This window comes from Chrysemys picta, chromosome 6, assembly GCF_011386835.1.
Source record: "Chrysemys picta bellii isolate R12L10 chromosome 6, ASM1138683v2, whole genome shotgun sequence".
NCBI lineage: Eukaryota > Metazoa > Chordata > Testudines > Emydidae > Chrysemys > Chrysemys picta.
In genome coordinates, this window is record NC_088796.1 from 124,070,335 (window position 1) to 124,091,213 (window position 20,879).

A 20,879-nucleotide genomic window follows, 5' to 3' on the forward strand; every position below is an offset into this window, starting at 1 on the left:
CCCCCGGGGTACCGTCATTGAGGAGGCTGAGTTTGCTGCAGCTGCTGCTGTTGCCCGTAGTTGATCCAGGCCTGGGGAACGGGCTGAGCTGGTGGTGCAGGGGTGTATTCGTCCCTGGTGTAAGTATCTGCGGATGCGACCGGACCCTCTGGGCGTCCCCAGGGGAGGGGTATGCAACCTGCTGCATCTGCTTGATCTTTTGCCTAGTAATTACTCCTCCCGAGGTGTGCCCTTCCATTTCCCCCTTATCCCTCTGCAGAGATTCCAATCTGGAGTCCTGCAGATTCCCCTCTGCGCCCTGGAGAGAGTCCCCCTGCGGAGGAATAGGGGCAGGTGCAGTGGGGACCAACTGACGAGTCAAAACACGCCGTGGTTTACACCCTTCATCGAAATAACATGGAGGGGGTTCACTCTCGGGAGAATACCTGACTGCCATAATTTTTAAAGATTTCCACAGCTCTGCTGCTGTGTCCCAACAAAACCAGTAACATAACTGTCCCGGATGGTCTTTTTCGATCTGGCTCCTTACTCCTCTTAAGGCAGCCTGTTCGAAAGAGCCATACGAAGGCCACCTCATCTCCGGGTCGGCCAATACCGCGGTATACCCAGTCCAATTCCTTACACACAGTGTGTACAACTTCCTCCTAGACATTCCTGTCTGTACTGGGAGTTTCCCTTCGTTCCATAACTTATTTACAATCCCCAACGGACTCTCAAGAGGCATGCTAGTCCCTTGACCCATGGTGTCTGACAGGAGCCCTCCAACTGGCGTTTATCCTGCTGTCCAGTACACGACCCCTCAATATTGAATTGGCTGGGAGAAATCTCCCGTGGCGCCTGCCAATTCGTATATGAGTGGTCTGACCACTGGACAGAGGCACCGCACCAGAAGGAAATCCCGGACGAGCCTCCAAATTGTTAGGTAAAAAGCAAGTCCTTACTCACCTCTCCAGCACCCGAGTTCGTGCGGAGTTGGTATGGGGCTCACAATCTGTCAGAGACCAGACACCAATTCGTTGATCAACGGGCTCACACTATCCTTAGCTTGAAAAGCTTCAGAGTAAGTGTGGCAAGTTTATTAGGGGTGAGCATCAATATTTATACACAGAAGTAAACAAAGTGATTAACAGATCATAATGGTCATGTATAATCAATCAAGATTCTACAGGATAAAACAGGTTAAAATGTAAATTCAGAAAGAGAAAAGGGGAGATGGCTACTTAAGGGGAGGAGGGTGTCATGAGTAGTTCGCAGGTCAGAGCTTTGATTAAAAGTTCAGACAGAGACATCAAGTCTGGGTTAAGTTTAAGCTCATCAAAAGTTCAGACTCAACATATGCAGTGTAGTTGTAGCTGTGTGGGTCCCAGGATATAAAAGAGATTAGGTGGGAGAGGTGATATCTTTTATTGGACCAACTTCTGTTGGTGAGTGAGACAAGCTTTTGAGCCACAGGGAGCTCTAAATGTTACCTCACTCATCTTGTCTCTCGAGGTACAATTTATGAATTCTGAGGGATTTTTATGAAATTGCTGTATCACTGAATGCTTCAGTGGTATGGAGTCAGCCATATGCTATCAGGGCTGGTGCCACCTCTCTCCCAGACTAGGAACAATGGAGAGTCGTTAATATGAGTGGCTCTCATTCAGATAGGAGCACCTTAAGACAATGGGATGGCTGAAGCCTAGGGAAACCAATTCAACCTAGATTGTCTGCAAGGAGGGAGTTTGGAGCAGTGGAATTTCCCCAGAAAGGGGAAACAAAGAAATCAGGTGTTGGCTAGGATTTATAAACTCAAAAGGATTCAGAGAGCCAGGAAGGAATCTTGGAGCAAAGAGAGAGGAACAAAAGGACATGCTTTTGTAGCAGAGGAGACCTTTTCTGACTGAGGGTCCAGACAAGGAAGCAGTGTGCAGAAGAGAGAGATTCCATGATTTGGAGGAGAAGCCCTGTTGCAAAAGGAGGAGGAGGATCCTGGGTATCCTAAAGGACTCTACCCAAACCCCAAAGAATGCTCCAGAGTGGTGAGGAAACTGAGGAAAGGAAATGTGTGTAAGTGATTATTATTCTGTGTGGATCTGTGTAGCTTTTGTGCTGTCCAAGTAAAGAGTTACTGTTGTTTGGAACCTTTGCAAAGCCCGTATGTTAGACACTGCCACTATCTCATGGCCCTGGAGCCATCAACTGTCAATCAAAGCGACCACAAAGTTGGAGTTCCGGGCCAGGGTGTGCTTACACAACTCGGGGGACTTAAGGGGTGTGTGTCCTGCACTGGTCCGGGGCGGGGATGGATGGAGAGTGAGAGCAGCTGGGCTTCAGGGTCCTACTTCTGTGAAGGGGTAATAGACAGTCCATGCCTGGAAGTGTGCCAGAGAGCCCAAATAGGGTGACCAAACAGCAAATATGAAAAATCGGGACAGGGGGTGGGACCGTGAGGGGTAATAGGAGCCTATATAAGAAAAAGACCCAAAAATCGGGATTGTCCCTATAAAATCGGGACATCTGGTCACCCTAAGCCCAAAGAAAGAGACACAGCTGGAGCCTACCAGATCCAGGGAAGCTTAAGAGCAGACCAGTCCAGCTGTGTGGGACCCCAACACAGCAACCTGGAGCGTAACCAGCCGGGGGAGCTTGGCCAGAACTGGACAGCAGGACACATCAGATCCCCCAGCTCAAAAGACTGAAGGATTTAAATGGCCCCAGTGAATACGCCAGCTGTTAGTTTCAGTTTGGTTCAAAATATTCCGCTCTAGGTCAGTGGATCCCTGGCTGCTCTTCCAGCTTCGCCTTTCCTGTCGTTGCAAGTTGTCACTGTAGTATGTGTTTCATTGCAGCATGCTCCTCGGGCTGAGGACCCCTTCCCACTCCAAGGAGCAACAGGGACGCCAAGTTTTGAAAGCTGCCCTGTTTGGTCACAGGGAGGAAAATTCACCCCTGTGCAGCCCTTCCCACCTAATTGGAGGACTAAGGGATGTAAGTGGGATCTGAATGGTGTGAAAGGTTTGGCCGCCTTCTGCACAGGGATGAATTTAAACCAGAACTGAATCCAATCCGACACACCCCACATGTCTGTGGCCCCAGCCGTGGCCCTGACCCTCCTTGTGGTGGCAGACTGTGGAATGTAGCAGTTTACATCTCTTTGGGCTATTGTTTCAGGCTCTCTGCAGACTCAGCCAAGCATGTTTCATTTATTTCTTGGCATCCCAAAGGGCTAGAAACTTTTTGTTCACTGAAAGCTGAGAATCTGATATCGTCACGTGACTCCAGTAGCTGGGGCTTCAGGCATGGCCCTATAAACATAGTCCAGCCCTGATGTCACCCATGGAATAAGAAGAATGGCATAGAAAACAGCCTGAGGGAATGGACTTTGCTAGTATATTTTTCGATGGGCAAATGGCAGGCATTTGTAACTTGTCAGAACCAGAGGTGTGGAGCATCACGGCAGGTAATAAAAGACCTTTTGAGGCAGTACAGACAGAGAGTCTGATTCAGATCAGAAGTGTAAACCTGGGAGCGGAGTGTAAGGAAGCCCAGTAAGAACAATTTAACATAAAACCTGGCAATAAGGACAGCTCATCAGACTACGAGACATTAGTGTGTGAGGCAGGAGAAAAGGACAGAGAGAAAAACAGATGTAGTGGCACTGCCATGTAATGCGTAGCTGGAGGAGAAAGTGGGAGTATTACAGGAACATATGGCCCATTAGATGGATCAGCTCTTAGCCAGATTTGAAAAATTAAATAAGCAAAATGTAGAGGACATACAGCAGACAACATTGCTAGATAAATGCATGGAAACTGAAGCAGATGAGATCATGCACACTAAGACTGGATAATTTGTGCACTGCACTATCTAAAAATTATTATACTTGAAAGAACAAATTAACTGTGTCTTTATTTTACTGCAGTTAATGAGTATAAACAAACAGAATGGGGAGATCACATGGCCTGGGGAATCCACACACCGCAGTCCATGTTAAAATACACGTCTAACCTGCCAGCACGACTGGAACAGTGCGGGCAGCACAGTCAGCCCTGGGCAGTCACAAATCAGGAATCAGGCCCCCAAAAGTCACGAGAATGATTTATAAATCATGAGATTGCTAAAAGTGAGATATATTAGCGTATGCACTGACTCTGTGGGTGCTCCAGCCCTGGAGCACCCACAGAAAAAAAATAACGGGTGCTTAGTACCCACTGGCAGCCAGCTCCCCCACTCCCCGCCAGCACCTCCCACCCGCCGGCGGCCCTGCCAATCAACTCCTCCCCCTCCCTCCCAGCGCCTCCTGCCTGTCGCAATCAGCTGTTTCACGGCGTGCAGGAGGCGCTGGGAGGAAGGGGGAGGAGCAGGGATGGGGCATGCTCCAGGGAGGGGGTGGAACTGGGCAGAAAGAGGTGGGGTGGGGGTGGGTTCTTGGGAGAAGGGGTGCGGTGGGGGTGGGGGTAGGGTCTGGGGCGGGGCCAGAAGAGGCAGGATGGGAGTCAGATCTTGGGGGGAAGAGAGCAGGTGGGGGCGGGACCTGGAGCAGAGCAGGGGTTTGAGCACCTCCCGGGCCTGGAGGAAGCTAGCGCCTATGCGCACACACACACACAGACACTGTCTGTCTCTCATACACACACACACCTGTCTATCTCTGTCTCTCTCACACGCATTCTCTGTCACTCTCTCTCTCTCTCTCTCACACACACACACACACACTGTCTGTCTCACACACATACACATACACAGTCTGTGTGCCTCTCTCTCTCTCTCACACACACACACACACACACACATTGTCTCTGTCTCTCTCACACACACACACACACTTTGTCTCTGTCTCACACATACATGCACTGTCTGTGTCACACACACACACTGTCTCTATCACACACATACAAACATACACACACTGTCTCTGTCTCACACACATACACACACTGCATCACACACATACTGTCTCTAGCTCACACACGCATACATACACAGTCTCTGTCACACACACACACTGATTCTATCACACAGTCTCTGTCTCACACTCTCTCTCTCACACACACACACTGTCTGTCTCTCTCTCACACACACACACACACACTCTGTCTCTGTCTCACACATACACACACTGTGTCACACACACACTATCACACACATACAAACATACACTCACTGTCTCTGTCTCACACACATACACACACTACATCACACACACACTGTCTCTATCTCACACACACTATACATACACAGTCTCTGTGCGTCTCTCACTCACACACATACATTGTCTCTGTCACACACACACGCACACACACACACTCTGTCTGTGTCTCTGACACACTCACTTCCCAACACATACTTGTGTTGTTGTTGTTACTTCTTGGTACTTCCTGCAATGCACATATATTATTCTCTGTAATTTTATTTTTTCAAAGTGCTGTTATTTCAGTTTTTTGACTGGTCTGTGCATTTCATAATTTTATTTCTCTCTTATGCTTAACTTTAATTCTTTGAGTAGTAAGTTCTAAAATGCCTAACCTGTCTTGGCTGGAGTAATTATCCCTATGGTAACTTTTTAAACATATATATTATATCTAGGTTTTTTGTTTCTACTGGTGGCGCACATCCGCACATACCTCGATATTGGTGCACGTAACAAAATTCATTCCGCACATGATGGAAAAAATCAGAGGGAACACTGGTGCAGTGGCTACACAGCTGCTTCTGAGGGTGCTCCTGTTTTACCCTTATTTAAAAACCCGACCTTGGGAGTCCAGTGGGAGAAAGCTCCCCGTCTCTTTCCCTCCATTTATAAAGCTGGCAACCATATAGTCTTGATTCATGCTACCTGGAACCGCTCCATGAACCTTATCCAGGAGCGGCATATATTCTTGTGAAGAGGCACCTTGTGTCTGTTACGATAAATATTCTAAAAGCACACACACTTAAATGTAGTGTTATATATATAGTGATAATAATTCTGAGATTACCGAGGTAAATTCAGCTGTATTGTGTGTCATAGTGTCCCAGAACACAGAGAAATCATGTGACCTACCAGCAGGCAAACACTATGTTAAATATATTAGGTATGTGAATGGGGATGCACTGTTTCAATATTTGGACCATCAATTGTAGTAATGTTTGTAATGGGAAAGGGCAAGCTCTAATCAAATGTGATGTATAGCATAAATACTGATTCATTTTTAATTGGCAGTCGTAACTGTGACATTACAAAGTTAAATCTGGCACCCCCACAAGCCTGCTGGAGTCAGATAGTATCATTTCACTCTCTAAGGGTTTAACTGATAGAAGGATAGATGATAAAGACAAGAGAGAGTCAAATATCTTTGAAAAGGCTGAAACCAGAGTCTTACAGAGGGAGAACATTTCCCCTGAGTAATTCTCCTCCTAAGGAGACTATTTGAATGTGTGATCTTTTTATGTTGCATTTTTAGACTAAAGATGGGGTGGGTTGCACAGAGAACCCATTGTAACCACCGTTCCTGCCACATTTTAAAAGATTATTCATTTAACTGAGTGTAAAATTAAGCAGACTTATTTTTAAAGGGTGAAAGTCATCCCATGCAGAGGCCTGGCATCTAAGCTGGTTTTAAGTGGGACTGAAAGGGTGCATAAGCCTCATGGTGACCCACTGCACAGGGGTGAATTTCTCCCTATGTGACGTTAGTGCTGCTAAAAACTCCTGACGGACAATGCTGGAAATGGAAGTCTTGTGTTTAGCATGGAGACACTGCAGGTGGCAGTTTAGGTTTTTGCAAACATTCCTCCAACATGTCTTAACCTTCCTGTCCAAGAGGAACCCAGAATGGGGTAACACTGCAGCTCAGCACAACCTAGTACAAACAAAAGTGCGGGGGGAGGGAGGGGGGAGATATATTGTGTAACACTATGGTTGAGATTTTAGACCCCCTCTGCCTGCCAAAAAAAGGACATTCAAACTTATGACTCTAACATAGCCCTACTCCAGCCCCTCGTACAAGTGTGATGCTTTGTAGCATGGTGCTAACTTTGAATGGAGGTAGGGAGGTTGCTTTTCCACCTACTAACCCCCCTCCTTACCTATCCGACAATAAGTCATACCCATGCATGCCTGCTGCAGCTCTCTCCTCCTCTCCCCCAGGCAGCTGATAGAACTGCTCCAGTCCAATCCACGGTTGTCAGACAGAGCGGGGCAACGGTTTGTTCACCACTGTGGTTGGCTCTGATGAGCTGGCTGGGCCCACGGTGCTGGCTCTCCTCTTTGTTTCCAGTTAGAATGCAACCAAGGACACACTAAATACTTTCCAGTTGTGACTCTTCTATGGAAGCAATTGCTGTAACTGCTGTGAGGTTGGTACGCGATGGGGAATGGTCCATCTGATGTGATCACATGTGGTCCATGTTGCAAAAATGACTATTTATTCATTATGTGTCCTGCATTAGAACTGCAGGGATTAGGACCCACTGTGGCAGGTGCTGTACTGCACTAAGGACCGTCAAAGAGCTGCAGGCAGGCGGATATATTAGTGGTTAGAGCAGTGGACTGAGGCTCAGGTGACTTGAGTTCTGTTCCTGGTTTTGTCACAGGTCTGCTGGGTGACCTTGAACAAATTATTTCACTGCTCTGTGCCTCAGTTTCCCCATCTGTAACAATGGGGATAACGATACTGACCTCCTTTGTCCAGCACTTTGAGATCCACTGATAAGACCTAGGGCTTCGTATTATCGCAGGACATGTTGCTGCTGGTTCAATGGGCATATTCTTCCCTGTAAGTCAATATTGAAGCGATGAGATTTAAAACTATGGTCCTGATTATATGTGGTTACTTGAAATATCCCAGAATTCTTTACCCTTTCCTTTTATTCTGTCATGACCTCTTCCCTTGTTTCCATTGCTCATCTTAAATCAGAGGGAGGCCGAGGTTTTCAGAAGTCACTAGTGATTTTGGGTGCCCAACCCAAGACACCGTAAAGCTGCCTGTTTTTCAGAAGGACTCTAGCACCCACCCCCTGAACATGGTCTCAGGTTGGGCACTGCCACCCTCCCTAGCTGCATGTTGGCCTATGTTCTTTCTTCTCTGTCTCTTCTTCCCCTCCATGCCACACAGCCCTTTAAATCCAGCGCAGCCATCTTCATGGAAGAGTCCATGGCTGGCAAAGAATCCAGCATGACGACTCCCTTTATGGCTTTGTATTTGCCTTCTCCCCAGTACACGCTGTGCTCTTTGCAGCAAAGACGTGTTTGCATCAAGTCCATTTTATCTCATTCATAATTAGAGTTGGGCATTTGACCTGTACAAAAATAATTGGTCAATTGGTAAAATGTTGGTCAAACATTGGTCCAATATTATGAAATAATGTCAAAAAGGGTCAAATGTTTTAAAGTACTAATATATTAGAACAGGAACAAACGAGGAAGAGTTTATGGTCTCTGTAGCTAAGCGAAGACTCACTGGTGTGGTGCCTCCTGCTGGTCTTCTTGGGAATTAGCTCTTCAGCCTCAGAGCGCCCTCTGCTGGCCAGTGTCTCGCCTGCCTAAGGCCCCCGTGTCCCTCCCGGACCCTGGTGCCCTGTACCTTGGGGTTCTGGCCACTTGCAGTACCCCCACACTGGGTCTCCCCTCCCAGGGGAACCCCCAACCCCCTCCACTCACCTTGCCTCAGAGGCTACTGCCAGTCGTCATCTAGCCCCCTCTCAGAACAGGCACAGCAAAGGCAGTAGCGGTCAGTGAATGCTTCCCACATGTCTCTCCATGTGTCTTGCCCTGACTTGGAGGGGCCGCTTCTTGACAAAGAGTTTTGTGAGAATGAGGATGGGGAAAAGGAATGAAGTAGATCTTCCTGAAAACTCCCTGGAGGCAGAGAAGCGGTTGTCCATCCCTACTTTCTGGGAACAGCTTGTCAGAAAGGAAGGCAGCCATTTCAGCCTACTGTGACTCTGAGGCAGGATAGTAGCGTACTGACTATCAAATCTGGTGGGTGGGCCCATAACCCGCATGTGGACATTCTGCACCTGTTCACCTGCAGCAGGAGGTCCTCTGTCAGTGTAGCCAGGAACCTTCCCATTTGGTGTCTTGGTCAGAAGCCCAGCTAGGAGGAACCAGATGATTGCATTGGGCAGATGTAGCTCTAAGAAGCGTAGAGCTAGCTTTTCAATTGCCTTATGGATGGTTGGTAGTTGGCGATGACCTAAAGGACCATTAGAAAGATGCTTTCACTACATTCCTATGTTCCCTCTGCACCACAGTGCTCTCTGAGTCTCCTTCATGCACATGCATATTATGGAGGCAGCTTTGGAAACAGCTCCTAGCAATTTTTCAATGTACATGTGGAAAGGAGAAAGCTATTAGCTAAGGTGTAGAAAACAGTTATTCACTGTCTGTCAGTGGAGACTCTTTCCGTGAGTTACGGTGTACTTTGTGGTTCACTTGAAAGGAAATGCATTCATGGAGCATTTTGTATGATTATTGCATTATAAGCGAACTATTATCCTTGGAATTATGGGCCAAAAGTCCATTTGCAGTAAGCGATAGTGTGGCAAGAGTTCCAAGTGAAACTGGTGTAGCAACAAATCAAATTTGGATGCTAGTCTGTGAGTCCATAGAGCGTCCAGTTGTCTGTCAGGTTTGGGTATTTGTTACTAGTTATTAATGGGCATTACACAAAGAAAACATCATTTAAAAATATTGTTGCCAGGTTGCATCTCAGTGACTCTGTTCAACTCTATTTCAATGTTTCATCTCCTTGCGCCTATGCTCAATGCAAAAACTGTCCTCTCAATACTTCCATGCTCCAAACAGAGATTTGTGCCATTTACACATCGGGGACAGTGGGTTGATTTTTTTTAAAAAAAGACAAGGTGGCTTGATCTAAAAAGAACAATTTTGCTTCAGTGTATACCAACTCCATATTTTCCCATCCGAGATGTGGCCACATAGCAGGCTGGTCATGGTGTCAGGCACACAAGTATTCTGAGGACAAATAGCTGCTATGTAACAGCTACAGCAGAAGCCGAGCCAGCAGGGAGAAGGTGGACAGTGTGTCCTGTACCCGTATGTACACATCCAGCAAATGAGCTAATGGAAGGTCAGAGAGCAATCTGTGGAAGATACGTATCCACATTGATGGGAATAAGTAATAGGTTGTTAAAGTTAATTGAGAGTAAAAACAGAGCTCTCAAAATTACAGGGAGCAGTTGGCGCGTTGGGAGAGAAGTAGAATAAGGAAGAGAAGGACAGCAAGGAGGGCTTTGGCAGAACAAAAAGGAGAAAATGTCCACTTTGGGTTGCTGTATGATATCACTCACATTGCAGAGAGCACAACCCAGAGAAACTAGGATAATACATGGAATCAAGGGGCTTAGATCTGACGGAAAACGATAAATTGGGCTTATTTCTTCTTGAGAGAAGCCAATTAAGAATTCTCTACCCCGATATAATGCTGTTCTCGGGAACCAAAAAATCTTACTGCGTTATAGGTGAAACCACGTTATATCGAACTTGCTTTGATCCACCGGAATGCGTAGCCCCGCACCCCCGGAGCGCTGCTTTACTGCGTTATATCCGAATTCGTGTTATATCGGGTCGCATTATATCGGGGTAGAGGTGTATTTAAATAGCGGGCAGTTACTGTAGAAGTGTGCTCGATGCTTGAGGTCCTTGGAGAGATCAGAACAAGATGGACAAAGGTGTAAGTAAAGAGGTAAGACAGATAAGAATCACTGCAGGAGATACCACTGCACAGAGGGTGGTGACTAGGTGGAATGGAATCTTGTTGAAATGGGGAACCACGTACTGTTCCTGTATTAAAACAGAAGCTGGATGGGGTGTATTCCAGTGTTGCACTCTCCATGGGAACGTTTTGCCGTTAATGCCTTTTCCCTCCCTCCCACTTAGGCTGACGGTGCCGTTCTTGCTGCAGTTTGTTTGTCTGGTTTGCATGTTTGGTTTTTGTCAGCTCCTGGCACAAAGCGTTACACGTTGCAGATGAAATGATCTGGCACAGAGATGGCTGAGTCAGCATCAAGCGGTTGCAGATGTGGCCTGCTTCTAGCCCTATGCTGCCATGTCGCCATGGGTCTGACAGAGGCGCAGGCGGTGGGACTGTCTCGCCACCTGATGACGATCCTGCCCAGGACCCTAGGTACTTCGGCAGCTAGCCTGGGCCTCCAATACCGCTACACGTGCTTTCCTGATTGCAGTGTAGACAGATCCTAGGGTGGGAGAAGAGAGTTCAATATGAGATCTACTGGCCTGCAGATATGCAGAGACCAGAAAGAACTGAGAGAAGCACTTAGCCCCCACTGATTTGAAGCAAATAAAAACTTCATAAACTATAAGAAACTGTTTTTTTCCTACTCATGAAAGCAAATACTGAAACTTTTTTGTCTTCCAAAATATTAGGCAATAATCCCAAATTCTGACTTAATTTGTTCTTCCAAAATCAGGCTTCTGTGGTTGCAAAGTGTCGAAGTTCTACTGGCTTCAGAGACTTGGACAGCCACTCCCATGCCGTGCCATATAATCAGCGAGGGCCTAAATTGAGCTGGGCTCCCTGAAGTGCTCTGCCAGTACTTTTTGCCAGCTGTGCATACCAGCGATACTGCCAACTCAGTGAACAGCCAGAGCGTAGCTTGCTCTATGCTAACCGCAGAGGAGTGCTCCAACGACTCTTGCTTACCCCCGCCAGAAGAAATGTGGCTTCTTCCAGTGCCCACCAAAGATCACCAGCCCTTCCATGCAGTGAGGTCTAGTTATAGGGAGTCGAATGAAGGGGGCGGATCAATCCCCGGCTCCAGAATCAGCAGACAGATAAGTCCCATGGCCCCCGGTGTTGGGTGAGAGAGAGCCGGGAGCAGAATGGAAGCGATAAAGAGAGAGGATGGTTTGGATGTGAAGGGAGAACGGAATGGGAAGAACAGAGAAAAGGAAGCGGGGAAAGGAGAACCTACACCACAGGTTATTGTCAGTATATTTGATCTGACTAAGTCAATTCTTACTGCCCCTTCTTGTCCTGGGAGAGGGCCCTGAGTGACAGCCAATCTGGCTGGGAGGAACAGCTCTATGTATAAAGCAAGTGTTACAGCTTAACGCTCTGCCCTGCCTCCGTAGGCAGTCTGCGGGAAGTGTGTGCGTGGGATTGCCCCCTGTTTGCCAGGCCGCTTGGAAGGAGTGCTCTGATCCCTGGCCCATTGCCGTGGGCTCCCCCCGCCCCCCAGGACTGAAATCCTGCTGTAGGGGCTTTTTGCTCCAACTGCAGATTTTGGGGCTGGTTATAGTCCTTTTCAGGCTCAGTAGTTCCAGACGCTCCACAGCCCCTGGCTGAGCCCTGAAACGGAGCTGTTTGGAGCTCTAGCCCAATTCTTTAAAATTCTTCCTCAGTTGATGGGTATCAGTCAGCAAAGAAATCACCCCGGTGTTAACACTCTGACATGCTCCGTGGAGTCCTTTGACTCCCATGTATTGAAAATGGGCTAGGCAATATCTGTGACTCCCCTGCTAGGAAAGGGTAGCTACAGGCAGCCATATCGGGTCACCTTTGTGACTCGGACTATGCACTCCATGCAGGACAATGTGAGACAGTAAGGCCCTTCTTTATCCTCCTGCGTGAGGCCCAAGCATGCAGGGTGCAGGGATTGGGGGAGATGCCTTGGCTCCACTCCCCGCTTGCTAATTACAGCCTCTGAGTCAGCCTGGGCAGGAGCACAGTCATTTGTTGCTGGAGATGTAAACGCTCCCCCCTGCCCCCGAGCAGGGGGACTGTAACTCCGAGAGTCACACTGCCTCCCAGAGCTGCTCCTGGGGTGGTGCCACTTGTGCATCACTCCTTGCCCAGGGCAGTGCCTAAAGGAACAATCTAGCCCCTTATTATTTGTACTGAGGTAGCACCGGAGGCCCCAGTCAGAGAGCAGGATTCCATGGTTCCAGGTGCTGTACAGGCCCATAACAAAGAGAGTCTCTGCCCCAGAGAGCTCACAATCAAAGAGGCATTATGCAGTCGCTGGCAAGGGCATCAGGATTCTGCGGGCCCTATCCGGCTTATTCTGTTCTGTTCTGTGTAGGTCCTTACACCGCACCCATCACGGTAGTCTCTGAGCGCCTTCCAGCAGTGCATTAAGCAGTACAATTAATATCTGTCACGCGTGTTCTCCCATCCCTCTCCAGGGTGAGATGCGTGTGCAGTGGAGTGTCATGTGTTTTGGTGGGGCTCTTTTTCACTAGGATGGTGGTGGTTATTTGTAATATACACGTGTGGCTGTGTATTTATGTTGGAGACGGCAAGGTGAAGGAAATGAGCCTGGCACGTGTAGTGGAAGATGAGGAGGTTTGTGATGATACTTGGTTCCTGGAGGAGTTTGTTCCACAGGCCCACACTGTCCCCTAAGAAAGCTCTGTTTCCCACACAGACACCCTTTGCCCTTAGGGGTCAGGTGTGCCAGGAGAGAGAGATTAACAGCTGCACAGGCTGCTTTTCATGGGAAGCAGACCCCAGTTGTTGGAGGACATCGGTACACAGGAATATAGGAATTGCCAGGGTGGTTCAGTCCCAAGCGCCATCTCACCCAGTAGCCTGTTTCTGGCAGTAGCCAGCACTGGCTGCTTCAGGGGAAGGTGTAAGAACCCTGCAGTGGGCAGATGTGGGATAATCTGCCCCCCACCCTGGGTCTCATCCTGGTCTCTAATAGAGATCATCTTAGGCACTGAAGCTAGTATCTATAACAGACGTGGACAAACTACGGCCCGCAGACCACATCCGTCCTGCCTGGCCCCTGAGCTCCCGGCCGGGGACCCTAGTCCCCGGCCCCTCCCCGCTACCCCCTCTCCCCCACAACCACACCGCCTCGCGGGCCATGCTCTGGCCCGCCGCTCCCGCTGGGCAGCGTGGGGAGCGCAGCTGGCTCTGGCCGGGTGTCGCGGCTGCGAGCTCCTGCTGCTGGTAAGGGGGCAGAGAGCGGGGGGATTGGGTAAGGGAGCGGGGGGTCCTGGGAGGCAGTCAGAGAGGAGGGGGTGGTTGGATGGGGCAAAGGTTCTGAGGGGGCGGTCAAGCGATGGGGAACAGGGAGGGTTGGGAATGGTAGTCCTGGGGGGCCTGTCAGGGGCAGGGGTGTGGATAGGGGTCGGGAGGGCAGTCAGGGGACAGGGAGCAGGGTGGGTTGGATAAGGGGGTGGGATCCTGGGGGGCAGTTAGGGGTGGGAGGGGTCCCGGGAGGGGGTGGTCGGGGGCGAGGAGCAGAGGGCGGTTACATAGGGGGTGGGAGTCCCCGGGGGGGCTGTCAGGTGGCAGGGGTGTGGATGGGATCGGGGCAGTCAGGGGACTGGGAACAGGGGGGTTGGATAGGGGGCAGGGGTCCCGGGAGGGGGCAGTCAGGGGACAAGGAGCAGGGGGGGTTGGATGGGATGGAGGTTCTGAGGAGGGCAGTCAGGAGGCGGGAAGTGGGAGGGGACGGATGGGGGCAGAGGCCAGGCTGTTTGGAGAGGCATTCCCTATCCGACCCGCCATACAGTTGCACAACCCCGATGCAGCCTCGGGCCAAAAAGTTTCCCCACCCCGATCTATAACATCTAATATCCCTTCTGAAACTTTATCACTATTATTATTTAGTACTCTAATTTCTGTTGTAGTCAGCTATAGTGCATAGTCGTTTACAGTGAAAGGAAATGTGGAGGACTATAAAGAATGACCTCATGAAATTTATTTAAAAATGGTGATAGTTTATTATTAATTAAAATTATCCAAACCTCATAATGAGAGAGTTTTATACGAGTGTGAAATTACCGCAAGTTACCCTTTTCACCAGGGAAGAATATCTTTAAAACATCAGGGCCTGTCTACAGATTAACATACATTCTAGGTAGTAATTAAAAATATTTAATTTTAGAGTGGGAAAATAAAAATAATGCAAATTTGTGACAATGCCTTCCAGTGGCACGTAATGACATTTCACTGCAGAGATGTACAGTACAGCGCTGTAGGAGTATTCATGTTACCAGAGCATATATTTAATTTGAACCATTTGGCTGTTAATTCTGTTAATCAGTTTGAATGGGATAGAAAGCATTTCTGAAATTACGTGGGATTATTTTATGATAAGTTGGTCATTTATTGATATGGTTCAATGTAAAGAAGTTTTATAGGCCTCTTATGGGTGTGGAGTCCAACCCCTTAAAAGATCTGTGAATTTGCCTGCCTAGATGGCTTTCTAATGCAACTATCAGCTAGCGTACAGACGATGATGGAGTCTGGGATGTGGATCCTTGTCCCGTCCACTAAGAACTGGACCTAAGGTCTCCTCCTGTGCCCCTGGAGGCCAATACCAAAGCTACCGTTACTTCAGTGACACAGGCTCAGAACCTGAGGCTACCTGTTAATGTCACACAGGTCACTGAACAGCTGCCAGATGGTAACTCCGCCAATCTGGACTGGATTCAGTGCCCTAGAGGTGAAAGGCTCCCTGTCTCATAATGAGTCTCCTCTCCATTCCAGTTAGAATGTGAACAAAGTGGAGGAGTCCAAGCCAACTAGTAGGGAAAGAGACGTAGCTCTGTATCACCTGAGAACTTGATACCCCGCTCATAGTCCAAGGCTACATCTACACAGCATGCTTCTTTCAGTGGCATGTAGTGTCCATATGCGTGTAAACCCCCTCCCAACTCAGGTATAAATAGCCGTGTAGACCATGAGGCATGGCTTAGGTGAGTAGACTTAAAGACATGCCTGAAGGGTGTGGATATGTGTGCAAGTACATACCACACATGCTCTCTTCTCGCCTAAGTCCCACCTCCCTGTCTACACTGCTGTTTTTTTAGCCACGTTGTGTCCCTCTGCCTTCTTATGCTGGAGCCCTTCTCTGTTGCAGTGAAAAACTCTAGGAGTGGGGAAAGGCTCTGGTAGCTCCCGATTGCTGGAGCCTGTCCCTACAGCAGGGAAAGACTCCAGCAGCGGGGAGCTCCCAAAGCCTTTTTCCACTGCTTCCCCTCTGCCAGAGCCTTTCACTGACACATGTAGCTTTTTCTTCTTCGAGTAGTGTCCCTGTGGGTGCTCCACTTGAGGTGTCAGTGCGTCCCCGCGCCGGAGATCGGAGATTGTAGGCAGCGGTGCTCGGTCGGGGCACACATGCGCAGCAGCTGTCTTGTGGTGCCGTTGGCGCCTCATGTAGCACGCACACGACCCGACCCTTTCAGTTCCTTCTCAATGGTCCTTGGCTGCAGACGGAGCCTAATGGCTCTAAGAGCCTTCCTCTTCGAAAATCTTTAGAAAAGAAAATAGTTTACATAGTAATTTTAGTGTTAAAGCTCTTAGATGGTTTTAATTAGACTTTACTTAGCCAGTTATTTAAAAAACAAACAAACATTTTTCCTTTTGATTTTGGTTCCTTAGCTTAGCGGTAGAAATAGAGTTTCCTTTAACCAATTTCTATATTTTTTTCATCTCCCTTCCCAGTTGGGAAAAATTAACGGACGTAATGCCGGGCTCACCCGGTTTTTAAGAGATGTGACTCTTGCCGCGAGGCGATGCCGGTGTCTGACGGACATGCATCTTTTGTCCGTTGCCTGGGGGAAATTCATATCCCCCAGAAATGTACTCACTGTAGCAATTTAAAGGCGAGGTCATGGCAAGACAAAGATCTCCACCTTAAAATGATTTTGATGGAAAAGTCCCTCCAGCCTCCTCAGGAGAAAACATCAACTGAGTCACAGAGCAGCAAAACTTCTAACAATGGCAATGCTCAGCCTTCCAAGGCTTCGAGGAGGTGAGTTGTGACTTCCCCGAAACAGGACACGCAGAGAAAGAGGGGTTTCCCAGCAAGGTCTTTGCCCTTGGTGCCGAGCTTATCCAGAGAGAGCACCTACGAGGCCCTGGGAACCTCCGGCACCGTCCCCTCGCGGACCTCTGCCAAGCCCCGACGCACCAACTCAGAATCAAGACATCATGTCTCCTCCACGGCACCAACGACCCCAGTGTGGAACCCGGCACCGAAAGCAGTTCCGATACCCATGCCACCACCACCAGCACTGACTCATTCGTCGGCACCGACAGACGGACCTAAAACAGCATCAACTGCCTCTGCGAAAACTGACCGCGATACGAACGCAGCACCAGCCACAGTGGCACTGGCACAATTTTTGCACCAGAGGGACATAGTGGTCTCCTCGGTACTGCAATCGCCGTTACTCAGCACTGACCAATCTCCGGGCCAAAGAATGGAGCAGCCCCCCGCATCTCCCGCCCCTCGGTGCATATACAGCGATGAAGATGGGGATGCACAGGGCAGCCATTTCTCCTCTCAACACTTCTCACCACTCTGGATAGATGCAGCAATGGTACTGGCAACCCTGTCCCTGTCCACCACCACCCTTCCCAATGCAGTGGGCTCCATGGGATCCATGGGCTGCATATAGAGCCCACTACACCAGCTCTCCCACCCCAGCCAGACGGGAAATCAGATCACCTCCACTTTCACCAAACAGGGAAACATCTGAGGTTCCCGAGTGGGGGATAGAGGAGGAAGAGGCGATTTCAGAGATTGAGCAGGAAGACACTTCACCTGCCCATAACTCATTCCCCTGACCGGATGAGGCCGTTATACACCAACTCCGACAACATCTGATGACCTGAAGCAGTTTCAAGAACTCTTCAAAAGAGTGGGCGGCCAGCCAGGAGATCACACTAGAGGAGGTGCAAGAGAAACAGCACAAGCTGCTTCAAATCCTCCAACCATCTACCTCAGCCACGATTGCTCTTCCCATCAACTAAGCTATAATGGAGCCTGCAGAGACCATATGGCAGACACCTGCATCAGCACCACCTACCTGTAAAAGGGCTGACAGAAAATACTTGGTTCCAGCTAAAGGGATGGACTTCCTTTTCTCCCACCCACAGCCCAACTCCCTAGTGGTGGAAGCTGCCAATCACCACAGCAAGCAACCCCAGTTCCACTCAACACCACAAGACAAGGAACATACTCAGCCACACTCCAAATTCAGGGTGGCCAACTATTCCGTCCTCTTGGCAAATTATAACTTCTATAACTATGGCAAACTGCAGGAACTCATAGAGTAACTTCCAGAAGAGAAACGTCCCCAGTGCAAGCCTCTCATGGACGAGAGACAGATAATAGCCCGCACTGCTTTACAGGCCTCAATGGATGTGGCAGACACAGCCGCGTGAACAATGGCCACAGCAGTGGTGATGCGGAGAGCATCCTGGCTGCAGGCGTTGGGAATCCCGAACAAACTGCAGCTAAAGGTGGAGGACCTTCCCTGTACTGTGAAAAACTCTTTTCTAAACAACCATTTAACTATTCCCCAAGTTAGGGTTGCAGATAAATACAAAGAAATCTACTCTAAACCCAACACAACACCTGGAGTTCACTGGAGCCTACCTCGACTCCGTACAGGCCAAGGCAATACTACCAAGCCACAGGTTTGTGACAATGAACACACTCATCTCGATGGTCACCACCAGTCCACAAACCTCAGTGAGGACTTGCCTTCAGCTCCTGGGACATATGGCGGCCATGACGTTTGTCGTAAGGCACACAGGACTCCATATTCGCTGTCTTCAGAGACGTATACGCCGAGCAAACACAGCCTAAGCAAAAGAGTGATGTTGCCCCCCCAAAGGCCATCACATCACTATACTGGTGGACAAAACCAGAAAAGGTCTGCACAGGGATCCCCTTTCAACAGGACCCTCCATCACTCATTATCACAACAAACGCATCCCGGATAGGTTGGGGCACTCATTTGGATCACCACACCATACAGGGCAAGTGGTCAGTGATGGAAACTCAACTTCACATCAGCCTCCTAGAGCTCCAAGCAGTACACAACACAGGCTGTCACTTCCTACCAATCATACAGAACAAATCAATTCGCACACTAACCGACAACATAGCATGCATGTTCGTATCAATCAACAAGGAAGAGCTTGCTCTCACTCTCTATGCACAGAAGCCCTGAAATTATGGAATTGGTGCATCTGCAACAACATAAACATCATGGCATCTTACCTACTGGGGTGCCAGAACACAACAGCGGACACACTAAGCAGACACGTCTCAGAGGAACACGAATGGGAAATACACAACAGTGTCCTCAAAATGATATTCCAGAAATGAGGCTACCCATCAATCGATCTATTTGCATCAGCAACAAACTGCAAGGGGCAACTCTTCTGCTCCAGACCGGGCCTAACACCCAAATCACTAGGGGATGCCTTCCTCATATCATGGAACACATCATTCCTGTATGCATTCCCGCTGATACCCCTAATCTCACAAGTCATTCACAAGATACCGACCGACAGAGCACACATCATTCTGATTGTCCCCACCTGGTCCAGACAGACTTGGTTTCCCTTACCTGTCGTGCCTAGCAGTGTGTGCTCCACAAACGCTTCCCTTGCGGATGGATCGGCTGTCACAGAACAGGGGCTGAACACTCCATTCGAATCTGGAGAAGCTCCACCTCAAAGCATGGCTCCTATGTGGTTCCAACATGGAGAACTAGACTGTTCAGAAAGAGTGAAACAGGTATTATTAAACAGCAGATGATCTACCACTAGAAATACTTACCTCAGAGGCTCCAGAAGTCGAAGAGATTCTCGCTATGGTGCCAACAAAAACAAACAGATGTGGTCACGGCGCCTCTACCGATTATATTAGACTACCTGTTAGAACTGAAAGAATCGGGCTTAACCATAAACTCGGTCAAAGTACATCCAGCAGCCATCACGGCCTTCCACAATAAGGTAGAGGGGACATCAGTCTTTGCTCACCCAATCACAAGACGTTTTCTAGTGGGTATACAGGACATGTATCCGGAAATCCAACAATCTACACCACCATGGGACTTGAATCATGTACTCAAATGCCTGACCAGACCACCCTTCGAGCCACTAGTGACCTGCTCTTTCCTACATACGTCAATTAAGGTCACATTTTTGGTGGCGAGCACGGCAGCCAGAAGGGTCCGTGAAATAGGGGCACTGATGGCCGGACCTCCCTACACCGTGTTCACTCAAGACAAAATCATGCTATGACCACAACCGAAATTTTGGCCGAAAGTAGCTACATCCTTCCATGTAAACCAAACGATACACTTACCCACGTTTTACCCTAAACACACAGGGATTCTCAAGAGGCCGCCTTCCACACACTAGATGTCAGGCGAGTCATAGCATTCCATTTAGACAGAACCAAACCCTTCCGTAAATCACCAAGACTGTGCATCTCCTCAACAGACCGATCCAAGGGTTGTGCAATATCGACCCAGAGATTATCTAGATGGATCTCCACCTGTATCCAAACCTGCTACCAACTACACAATAAGAGCCTCCGTCGGGCATCAGATCCTATTCTACACTATGCCTACATCAATAGCCTTCCTAAACAATCTCCCTTTAATAGATATATGTAGGGCTTCCACCTGGGCATCAGAACACACCTTTGCTAAACACTATGCCCTCACCCAAGGCACTATGTCAGACACTATAGTTAGCCTTACCGTGCTCTCAACCATGTCACATATAACTCCGAAGCCCCTACCATCCACAGTGGGGCACTGCTCTACAGACACCTAAAGTGGAGCACCCACGGGGACACTACTCGAAGAAGAAGTTATTCACCTTGTGCAGTAGCGATAGTTCTTCAAGATGTGTGTCCCTGTGGGTGCTCCACTACCCACCCTCCTCCCTTCTACTTCAGAGTTCATACTAGCAGGCTCCGTGGTAGAGAAGGAACCAAGGGGATCGGGTTTTGCGCACTCTACATGAGGCGCCAATGGCACCGCAAGACAGCTGCTGTGCACGCGCGCCTTGACCGAGCACCGCTACCTAAAATCTCCGATCTCTGGCGCAGGGACGCACCGACACCTAAAGTGGAGCACCCACAGGGACACACATCTCGAAGAA